The sequence below is a fragment of the Arachis duranensis genome, chromosome 3 (genome assembly GCF_000817695.3).
Source record: "Arachis duranensis cultivar V14167 chromosome 3, aradu.V14167.gnm2.J7QH, whole genome shotgun sequence".
Lineage (NCBI taxonomy): Eukaryota > Viridiplantae > Streptophyta > Magnoliopsida > Fabales > Fabaceae > Arachis > Arachis duranensis.
The window spans coordinates 11,605,382-11,617,904 of NC_029774.3; the positions used below are offsets into that span (position 1 = coordinate 11,605,382).

Genomic DNA, 12,523 nt, shown 5'->3' on the forward strand with positions numbered 1-12,523 from the left:
GGAATTCAAGCTCAGAAACGAAGAACGAGCACTTCTTGTTCATTCAACTTCATCTTTCTAGCTAGTGTATCCATTATTCGATTCCATTTAAGACTCACGGCAAGAAGCCATCCAGTTCAATTATACAATACAAAATTGAAATCACACAAAGACGCATGGTGTCATATGCCTAAGCAGAAATGATAAGACACTAGCTAGCATTCAGATTGAAAATTGTGCAGACACAACTTGAAATCTGCAGAAGGCAATGGTTATTTCTATTTTGTGATCCAACGTTAACAGCTTGTGAATGAACTCTGCATACATTACAGAATCACAGGGTTTCTACATGTTACCGGTATGGAAAAAAAACCACCAATAATAATAATAACATTCTGTCTTGACATCCAAGAAGCGGGATCCCTTAAGCAAGCATCTACTCCGTGTCCGGCACATTCTGGAAATAAGAGCAAGTAAGCAAGTTAAGTTCCCAATCCACTCAGTCAAGGGCATGCATTGCCCACAAAAGTTACATAATGAGCAATCAAATCAACCAGTATCCCCTGCCACTCAGATTAAAAGTAAAACAAACTACAACCACCAGCATTTAAGCTTCAGTCTTCTCTAGTCATCATTACCATATACCAGTGGAAGTTCATAGTTCATAAGATGTCCACAATTGAGATTAGAGAAAAGAACAACAAAGTCCCTGACCTTTTATCTCGAAGGGGATTAAATCCCTCATCAAATTTAATTACAATTAAATCCCCGATCTTTCAAAACAGGAGACATAGGTCCCCTTGGTGATGATTTGAACCCGGTATGAAGGGACCTATGGCTATGTGTCTCCTGTTTACAAAGGTCAGGGCTTATTTGTAATCAAATTTGGTGAGAGACTTAATCATATTCGCTATAAAAAGTCAAGAATCTATTTGTCCATTTCTCTTGGATTATTTCAATATTTCTTTTCTCATGCACTCTCCTCACTTGCTCTCCAATGCAAGTATCAAATTCATTACGCAGTTAAGAAAAAACCAACAAGCCAACAATGTGTGTTAGGAGTATAAACTCGCTAACATCATTGTTTCATTTTTAAGACTAAAATTTTAAAGAGGCAAAGACCTTATTTTTTTCCAAATCATAATAGAATATGAAATGAAAAAATTTCAAAATATTTAAGTTCCAAAGGCCACTGTGCAAATTTCAAGCGCAGAGACATCTAAATTCTCAAGCTCTCTCCATTAGTGTACTTTTCCTACTCTTTGAGGACAAATTTCTACAAAATAGTCTTGATTGTTTACTTTTAACTAACAAGAGCAGTGGCATACTTTGGACAACAGAAAACTATACGTGCTTGTAGGTAGAAATAAATTTATAAACAATCAAGGGCACATCAAAAGACAACACAGGATATAATCAGGAAATCAGAGAATTCTAATTTTCACTACAGATAGAAAAGAAGACAATCCAATAGTTTTCACCATAATGCTGTTTACAAACTTTCCAGGCCACTACCAGTACTGAATATAATGTGGCATTAAATCTTTCTAAAGAATAATTCATATCCATATTGCTTGAAGTCTTGAACTATGCATTCACTACAGCTTTTGTCATGAATATCTCTCACCAATTCAAAATTAAGTTAGGAGCAACCAGCACTAATTCCTACTTCTTATTAAAGCAGCAGCATACACCAATAGTTTGACTAGTATTGAGGGCAAGCATGTAGCAGTAGCAGCCCATAATTTCAGACACCGATACTAAACAATTTCGATGAAGAAGTAAATAAGAGAAAAATGTTACCTGAATGGCAGTGTCATGGACCTGGGGTGGTGCTATCTTGGTTGCCGATCCAGCAAACAGCGAAGAACATTCTGTGTAAGCAGACCCAATTCCAACTCCGGCACCAAACGCAACTGAGGCCCAGCGAGTTGTAGGACTCCCTGACACAACAACCGGAGCAATACAACATTACTTTTTTCGGCAGAGGTCAAACCAATACAAATTAAGTCTTCATATCCAATGCAATTCAATAAATTTCCGGCATTATATGTGAGAAAAGCTCGCATAGAGGCTTGGGAAACGATCGCATATATTCACCAGAAATAAACCACCACTGCAGTGCATATCTAGGACTCCGAGTAACATAAAACAGAACCCAAAGCAATAGCATAAAGTAAAACTAGCAAGTGACACTGGCATCTAAGAAATCAGCGAAATAATGGAATGTTAAGTGGGGCTTGGAAATTAGGGTAGCTTATGCTATGTAATGGTAGGGAAACGGTGAAACCTAAGATGCAGAGATACAAAGAAAGGAATGAGTTATATAATTAATTAAGTTTCCCTTTCCCATTTCTCTTCTTCTTCCGATTTCCTTTCTCTTCTTTTCTTCTCTTCTCTTCTCTGCGATGCCGATGTCTCTCCTTCTCCCTCTCCTCTCCTGTTGCTGTTATGTCACAAAACTCCGTCCTGCGTTTCCACCGCTAGGGTTCCACTTTCTCTGGGCCTTGGCCCAACCCAAAACAAAAACTTTTTGCTATTTTCTAGTTTTCATCCAAATAAAACAGAAGTAGGGACGACCATGATCGGGTAGGGACAAATTTTGACACTATTTGAATCCATCTCCTTTTATCCAATACCTCTCGGCTCTCGTATTTAGAAACGGGTTTATTTTTGTATTTAAATAAATATTTAACCAAGTTGGATATAATTACTAGTCTATTTAAATAAGTGTCGACGATTTGAATATCATTTGATGATGCAGCGACTTATTAGCCATTAACAAATCCTTAAATAGTGCTCCGACCAGCACCGTGAGAAACAAAAAAAAAAAATTCAATAATACTCTGCATCCATGTAAAAAATGCATCCAAGTTATCCAAGTGTTTTTTGACAGACGCGCCTCCCCCATTCCCTCGTTCGTTTGTGATACACGCGCCACATATAACTAAACTTTTTCTGCGTTGCATTCCTATACATTTACTCAACGTAAACCTTTTCCTGCAACCTAAACCTTCTTCTCTGCTTGGGTCTTCTTCTTCTTCTTCTTCTTCTTCTTCTTCTTCTTCTTCTTCTCTGCCCGCGTTCTCCTTTAACGTAATCAGCTTCGTCGTTCTTCTCTAGTCGCATTCATCTTCTTCGTTTTCTTCTTTAGATCTACTTACATTGCATTTATCTTCTTCCTATTGTTATTCGTTTTCTTCTTCGATCTGCACTTCTAAATCGAAACAATGAATTACTCAACTTCAAATCAGTTGAATGAGAGCGATTTAGATTATTCTTCTTAAACGAATCAAACTGACGAGGTTTGGATTATTCAATTTTGAATCGAATTGACTGGAATGCAATTGCTAATTTGAATTGAATTGAATTTGAATTGAATGGACGGAGGTGTACTGAATTGAATTGAATTGAATTGATAATCTATAGATTGTAGGCAGAGTTGTTTGAATTTGATTTTATATAATGGATTATGTTTCGTTCACTCAGTACTATACAATTGTTTCACCATGAGTACGTATTCGGTTTATTATGCAGAAAGCTGCTTGAATTTGATTTTATATAATGGATTATGTTTCGTTCACTCAGTACTATACAATTGTTTCACCAGGAGTACGTGTTCGGTTCATTATGCAAAAAGTTGTTTGAGTTTGATTTTATATAATGTATTATGTTTCATTCACTCAGTACTATACAATTGTTTCACCATGAGTACATGTTCGGTTCATTATGCAGAAAGCTATTTGAATTTAATTTTATCTAATGGATTATGTTTCGTTCATTCAGTGTTGTATAATTATTTCACCATAACAACATATTCGGTTCATTCTGTAGACCAGGTGTGTTGTGGATGAACAATTTGTACCAAAGGTCGGGATGATTTTCAAGAAATTAGAAGAAGCCAGAAAGTTCTACAAAAGTTAATCCAAACTTGTCGGTTTTTCTACCAAAATAAGGAACATGACTCGGAATGGAGACAAGATTAATAATCAACTAATTGTATGCAGCAAAGGGGGGAGGTGAAAATCCAAGATATCTCCTACTTTGAAGACAAATCCCTCAGCCGGCATAAACTGTCCAGCTAAGATATACATACACATATTGAAGGACGTGGGTCTCTGGGTAATTTCCAAAGTTGATCTGAATCACTCACACCCTTGCTGTTCAGACCGGACAGAGATGCTCAAACAACACAGGGAGCTAAGCATGTTTGTGCGTCGCACCATTGAAACCAACGAGGAAGCCGGAATCAGACCTAGAAAAACTTACCAATCATTCATAGTAGTAGCCGACAGTCATCGTGAACTAAGTTTTATAGAAAAAGATGTGAGAAATTACATCACACAGAAAGTACGGAATGTGTCCGAACAAGACGACGCCAAAGAATTCGGGAAGTACCTATTAAGAATAAAAGAGAAGAACCAAAATTTCTTTTTCGAACTCATCCTCGAAGGTGATCACTCCATCAAACATGCATTCTGGGCCGACGTAAGAAGCAGGGCGGCATGCGAGTATTTCGGAGATGTCGTTTCATTCAACACCACATACAACACAAATAAGTATTCCGTTCACCCAGATTAAGTCTGTACGTTTACCATATGTACATATTTCGGTTCATCAATTTGTGAGAGTGTGCATTTATGGAGGTACAATATGATTTTTGGTTCTTTTGTGGGCGTCAATCACCACGGTCAGTCGACACTTCTCGGAAGTGCACTAATGAAAAACGAGGACATCCAATCATTCAAATGGCTATTCGAGTGTTGCCTCTGTTGCATGGGAGCCAAGGCACTAAAAGGCATTTTCACCGACCAATGCACATCGATGCAAAGGGCCATTGAGATGTGCATGCCAACAATAATTCACCGCTGGTGCATCTAGCACATCATGAAGAAGATCACTGACGTTAGGATTTTTGCTAGTAAAGAATTTTATAAAATATAGTCGCGTTGTGAGTATAGATTCTAAACCAACAGAAAATCCCTTCGTACAAACGTTTTGGTTGTCACAAGTAACAAACCCCTAAATAAATTGATAACCGAGTATTTAAACCTTGGGTCGTCTTCTCAAGGAGTTGCAGGGAGGTATGTTCTTATTATTGGTTATGCAAAGGTATATTTTGGGGTTTTTTAAAAGGGTTGAACAAATAATCTAAAATAACAAGTCGTCAAAATAATAACTAGTAAAGCTCTTGGCAAGGTGTGAGAACTGGAGGTCCTATCCCGGTTATCCTTATCAATTGTGATGAGAATTGGATTTTCCTCCCACTAAGTCAACTTCAAAAAACTATGAAGGTAAGTCAAGTGGATGAATTAATTTTGATTCCTCAGGTCCTAGTCTTTCCTTGGGAAAGGCTAGAGTTATTGGAACTCGAATTAATTCTTGAAGAATTCCAATTTTCGGTCAACAATGAGTTTGATAGCTCAAGAGTTACCAATTAATCAACTAAAGCCAAAAGGGAAGAAAATCTACTCGGATGAAAATAAATTGGATAAAGCTAAAGCATCCATAACATATAAGTCTGAAATACCTCAATTTATATTAAATAAAGAAAATCCTAACATGAATGGCTCATAAGCCAAATAGGCAACATATGTAATACAAGCATTAAAGTATCTGAAACTAAAAGAGAAATATAAAGTAAAAGGAATATTGAACTTGATGAAGAGTTGAAATCATAAACCCTTTAAGAGGAATCCTAATCCTAAATCGTAAGAGAGAGGAGAGAACATCTCTCTCTAAAAACTACATCTAAACTAAAAATTATGAATTATGAAAAGCATGTTGAGTCTTTGCATGTTCCCTGACTTTAATATGTGTTTCTGGGCCAAAAACTGGGTTGAAATGCGGCCCAGAATCTCTGCCAGCGACTTTTGTAATTCTGCAGATCGCGCATGTCAAGCGTCCGCGTTGTCCACGTGATTGCATCACTCAGCTTTTTCGTATCACGCGTGCGCGTCGTCCACGCATTCGCGTCGTTCGTGCAGCTTCCAATCCGCGCGGTCGCGTCAAGCACGCGAACGTGTCACTCTGATTTCTTCCATTTCGCGCGGTCGCGTAAGCTATGCGACCGCGTGACTTCTCGCTGGTCATCTCCTCAATTCCTTGTGTTCCTTCCATTTTTGCACGCTTCTTCTTCATTCTCTAAGTCATTCCTACCCTATGAAGCCTGAAACACTTAACACACAAATCAAGGCATCGAATGGTAATAAGAGAGGATTAAGATTAGCTAAACTAAGACCAAAGAAGCATGTTTTCAATCATAGAACTAAACTAGAAGGAATTATAAAATCATGCAAATCATATGAATAAGTGGGTGAAAAGCTTGATAAAACCACTCAATTAAATATAATATAAACCATAAAATATTGGTTTATCAATCACAAACAAACTAAACGGCTACAAGCGACACAAAGAAATTGAACAAGAGATGAGCCATGTCGTTTGGAACTCGTTCACAAAAGAGGCATTCGACAGAAACTGAAACGATTTTCTCACAAAGCATGGCCTCGGAGGCAACAAGTGGCTCTCAGGTAACCAAAGTTTTAATTAGAATTATTTTGGGTCAAAACATGCACAGATTTCGGTTTAGTGCAGCTCATTCTACAGTGCTGTACGATGAGCGACATTTATGGATTCCAGTTTACTTGGATCACCATTTCTGGGTTGGGATGAGAAGCACACAAAGGAGCGAGAGCATGCACCCATTTTTTAACAAGTTCATCACACACAATAGCTCTTCGAGTCAATTTGTGAAGCAATACGACAATTGCCTAGCAAGCAGAGAGCAAAGAGAGAGAGAGAGAACCTTCAAATCCCACCACATGTCAGAATCAGAGGCTAGCCCAAGAACAGACTTGGATTAAACCTGGAAAAAAGGATCTCTAAGAAAAAGAAAAGGCCAGCTCCAAGCGAGGTAAAATTGATTTGCTTTCGACTAGGCAAACATTCATTTGTGCATTTTGCTAATATACGATTTATTTCTTTTTTTTGCAGTTGAATCTTTTAGGCAGCGGACCAGCGCTTCAGCCTAGTTCAAGCTTTTACAATGCACCGGATATGAACTATCCAGGAGAGGATTATACGAGTTTTTATTAACATAAATTTCCTTTCACCTATGAGCAAATTTTGGTTCACTGAAGTTATAAGATGGTTCATTTCTGACTGTTGTTAGTCTTTATTGAATAGTCACTTTTTTGTTTTTGATATTAGCTTTTGTGAAATTATTTATTCAATGGTTAATTTATTGTGCTATGTCAGAGAGTTCAGGTGTTTCTGAAACTGAATATTGATATAGGCATTTTTTCAAATTATCTCTCTACTATATTGATATATGCATTTTTTTGGTTCACTGTGTGTATTAGTTTCAGTTCATTTGTTTATTTGAGGTTCGTAATGTTTGAAAAACACCCTGATTCCATTCACTGAGAACCTGGAACAAAACAGCAACCAGACAGTTCCAACAGATATATACATCTTGAATCAGATATAAATATTAACATTAAATATATACATTAACATTAACATTAGATATATACATTAGGATTTAGATTAATATTCAGATATATACATTGAAAGAAGCAATATTTGCTTTTTTAAACAAAATAGTGTTAATTACAACCAGTCAAACAAACTATATCCTATTTACTACTATATATATCCCCAGACGTGAATTTACAAAAAGGGCTGGAGAGGGCAGCAGATGGCTTCGGGAGTCTTATTGCTTCACATGCTCGAATGATTTGGTCTCTCATTTTATTCAGTTTGTGGAAGATAATATTTGGACCATATTAAAGCTTGAAGGCATCAATCTCTTCCTACATTTTGATTGAAAGGAATTAGTTACATAAGAAATGAATCCAACTCAATTAGAATTTTATTTTATTAATTTAGAAACTACTTGTGTCCAAACTTTATATTGATACCTCTTCCCGCTTTTGATCTTTTGAGGATCAATTGTTTTAAGCCATTTCATGACATATATGCCACAATAGCTGAGCAAGAATTTAAGTAAACTACAATTAATAGTATACAAAATAAAACACATTAAAAATAGCACTACATAAGATAAAATTTTTTACCTTGTACGTTGACCATTGAGCATGATATACTCTGCTTCTTCTCCATTCAGCCACTTTGTGGAAGAACCAGAAAAGAGAAGGCGATGAAATCAGAGAAGAAGCTTACTCCAACGTAAGGAGGGAAAGCAGCCTCGCTCAGCGTGAAATAGCGTATACATAGAATAGAAGTTCCACCTCTTTTTGACTCCTAGACCAAGAGTTTTCATCTCCTTACAGAGTGGATGTATTTTGAAATCAAAGAAGAAGCTTACTCCAATGTAAGGAGGGAAAGCAGCCTTGCTCAGCATGAAATAGCGTATATATAGAATAGAAGTTCCACCTCTTTTTGACTTCTAGACCAAGAGTTCTCATCTCCTTACAGAGTGGATGTATTTTGAGGGAGGCATGAAAGGAGTAGGGCCACGGTTAGCCAACTTATCTAGCAGTGGAGAAAGGTAAAGACAAAACTCGGCTAAAAAAGGTCCAACTGGGAAAAGACGGCAAGAGATTTTGTAGAAAGGGGCTCAAAAGCTGATGAGGAAAAAGAAAATATTTGGGATAAAGAGGTGCTGTTGTGGCCTAGGACTTAGATTCTGTACCTTTCCTTTAAAGTGTTCCACTAGTAAGTAGCCCCCTATATCTTAAGGATAAACGCAGTCTCATAGGTCTTTATGAAGAGCTTTTATGAAAAAAGGCTATCCTTTCCCTTCCTTCCCCTTCTCGCCCTACTAGCAACTTAATTAGCTACTAGGGATCGAAAAAACAGAAACATTAAGAAAGCAATGCGTACTTCTTTCCCAGTCTAGTGGATCTGCATAGCAGAGCAAAATCCTCTACCCTGCTTGATTCACCTACAAAAATAGACAACATGGGTCAAGGCTTTCTTATCTTATTATAGGGCTTTAGCTTTCTCCTTCATATGCTTTATAAGGGCCTCTTGCCTCTAGCATAATGAAGGATAATTCCTACTGAATCAAGAACTATAAGGCTTTCCAAGAGAGAAAGAGATTTTGAAATGTTAAAGTAAAGACGCACCTTAGCTTTTATCTTTCACGTAGCTCCATAGGATTTAGCCGCTTTAACTAAAGAATAGACGGAAGAAGAGGGGTTTCCTCTACTCTATTAGAAGAAGCAAATCGGGCTTAGAAAGTGGCATTGATTCTTGAAGAGACTGTATATCCCTCCACTTTTACTCAATTGCATTGAGTCTAGCTTTTTTGGGTCGGTCTTTCACTTCTTTGACTCAATTAGCCTTTATAAGATAAGAGTCAATTCCCTTTATGACGAAGGCCTAGCGCTAAAGAGAGAAAAGAGTTTTGGCCTTGACTTCTACCCTAAAGCAATTGTAGCTGCGCTCAGAGAGATATCTTACAAGCCCAATTTCTATAAGCAAAAAGTAGTGTGGTTTTATACCCGACTCAACAGGGCCTAAAAAAGGCTATTGAGCTTGCGAGAAGGCCCATTCCTAGAGGTTCGAAGCCTCGACATAAGGAGAGGATTGTTGGATGAGATCGCTACCTCCCACCTTCCTCAGCCAGAACTTATCTACACGTCTACACGCACGAAAGCCTTCTTTGGTCTCGGGTCGAATTCTCTTTCCTCACTATATTACCTGGGGACTCAGAGATCCTAAGTGCCAACTCTTGCTTCTTTTTTTCTTTTTTAACAACAATATTTTTTCTTTCTTCTTTTCTTATGGGAGGCTTTCCCGTCACTGGTTCTTATCGCTTTCTGTCTCCACTTACAAGGCATTTCAGCACATGTCCGGATTCTTTGTTTTCATGGCAAGCAGGGGCCGAATCCAAGTAGGCGAGGCGAAGCTATGCTTTCCATGGTTTAATCGAATACCAATTGCTTGGATGCGTGTGAAAACTTCGAGATTACTTGAAAAAATTACTCCATCTTAGACTAGCCATTTAGAGAAAAAGGTAACAATGTTACCCTTTTCCGAAATGACAGCCTTAGATTAGTGGCATGTTTCGGTTGATGAGATATCCTGGGACCTCTCATCACTAAATCAAACCTTACTACTTAGATATAGAATCTAGTAGGAGGTAGGTGGTAGGGACTGTGGTATAGGCTTAATAAAATCCGTGTCATTTCTACTATTTTTGACTGATAGATCCTCTTATGGTTTGAATATTCCCTTTTAAACTGCTCACAGAACGCAAATCAGTTTACCTTAGAATAGGATTATCTATAACGTCTAGCCTTAGGCATATCACTACTAAATGTACTATAGATCATGTGGTGCAATTGATGGATATAAAGTACACATGTGCATATGATTGGAGTAAATGGTTATCAACAAAAGATATGCAGGATCTTACTGAAAAGCTATTAGATGGTAAATACCAACTTCCCTCTCCTAGGCTCATTAGGGCTGATGAACATAATGCTAATAAGAATACTGATAATTTTCACTGTACTACCTTTCCTGCTCGCCTTATGGTGGACGGGCATACTCATGATTAAGATTTATATTGTCTTATTTGGGAGCCCCAAGAGGAGCTGATAGCTCTGGCTCTTGCGAATTCCATAATGATAGCTCTTCGGGAATGATATCCTTTATCCAATAACTCATTAATAGATTGTGATATCAACGGGGCCAAAAAAATTTATGATAGGGTATGCTCTTGGAATAATGTTGATACTCTATTTCGTGTTGACTTATCAAATACTCTTTATACCACAGATCATGATAAGTTGATAGAGGTATTGAGTACTATAACAAATGATTTGATAATAATTGATCTTGTTATTCGATTTATGAATCTTGAAGTGGATTATTCCAATATGGAATTGGGAACTCTTAAGTCTGAATATTCAATTCCACCTGTTAGCTTACTTCTGTATGCTTTGTTTGAGTTGGCGTTCATTAAGCTAGATTTGGAAATGTTACAAACTTCATGTGTTTTTCGCTACAATAGGTATTCTATAGAATCCTATTTTTCTTGCTATAATGAAAGTCGTAGTTCATCTTCTTCTCCTCAGCACATTGAAGCTTTTATTCAAAGCATGTTAGATAAATACAGTCTGAATGGCAGAATTCAATGCACAGAATTCAATGCATTAACTTACGTGATGAACATGTTAAATGTATGTGAGAAAACATTGGTTTATGCCCTAAACATAAAATAGTAGAGCTCAACATTAACAAAGAATTATTTCCAAATGATAATGGGGAGGGGTGCAATCATGATAAGTTTATTTATGGCATTAATAAAGGGAATCCTTATAATGAGGAATATTCCTCCAGTTAGGGAGGACCGAATAGGTAGTACAACTGGAAACAATGCTCAAAGGGTCAGTCCCCCCGCTTGGTACAAGTGGATATGTAAAATGGATTTAAGCAAAAACGTGGTTAGACCTAAGAAATTTCCTCATCTTGACCCATCAAAAATATATCTTTTATTCTTGAGTCAGCGTTAAGGGGGGAGCGCCAATGTAAATGGAGGTGTAAGGATTGGGAGCTCATATATACATATGCAAATTGGGTTCCAATTAAAGCGTGGGAGGCACTCCCCTTTGAATTGACCCATTTTCGCACTCTACTCGTATGATCAGAAAAGCCAGGATTGTTAGCTGCTATTGATAATGGAGGGGTGGGAAAATCAAGTCCTTCACAATGAGAGAGGCTATAAGGTATTCATACCTGAGGGACTCATGCTTTATAATATGCCTCTGTGCTATGACAGGCTTCGGTATTTGGTGGAACATTGCTCCTGAGCAATTGTTCTTAAGACCGCATGCTTTGTGCTTCCCTGATCTAAGTACTCTTTTGAGGGTAGCTCGGGATACATTCTATCACCAAATATGTAGCATACACCCTCATGTCCCCAGCCCATGTGAGTGTGGGGAACCCTTAAATAATGTAGTTAGGATATTGCTTAATGAGCCACAAAGATTTGATCCTTTAGGAATTCAGGAGGATGCTACTGCGCGTGGGCAAGCGTTCAATATGGAAGAGGAAGCTGTGCCCCACAGGCTAACATTAAAAAAGGCTTTTGCTGTATATATGGCCTGCATATTACTGAGTTTAGCATTAACGAAGTCTGTTTCTCCTTCTAGAGTTGCACTTAACCTTACACCGTGATAATGAGAATCAATATGAAAGTATTATTCGGCATGGGGAAGTCACTACACATGGTAAAAACTAGTATTAACAGTTTGCTTAGAAGATGTTATAGATGTCAGAAGTGGTTCCTTACAAGATGGAATAGATGTCGGAAGTGGTTGCTTAGAAGATGGAATAGCTGTCGGAAGTGGTTGCTTACAAGATGTAAGTAGTGATTTCTAAAAAATAGAAGATGATAATTGACGATTGGATTTTTGACGGTTTAGAATTTCTCAAATAAAATCTCGTCGAAGTATAGTTTCTAAACCAAGCAATAATCCTTTCATACAAAAAGTTGTTTGTCACTAAAACAAACCCCTAAATTTATAAACCGAAGTATTGGACCTCGGGTCGTTCTCCCTAGGAA

At 37.6% G+C, this 12,523-nt stretch overlaps 1 long non-coding RNA gene across 1 annotated transcript; it reads right to left on the reverse strand.

The window, feature by feature from the left end:
• Nucleotides 1-2,314, reverse strand: LOC107477589 (uncharacterized). Its single transcript, XR_008006782.1, has 2 exons — nucleotides 1,783-2,314; nucleotides 1-436 (listed from the first exon to the last, which is right to left on the reverse strand). It is a non-coding gene; the product is annotated as an uncharacterized LOC107477589 (long non-coding RNA).
• Nucleotides 2,315-12,523: the final 10,209 nt, after the last annotated feature.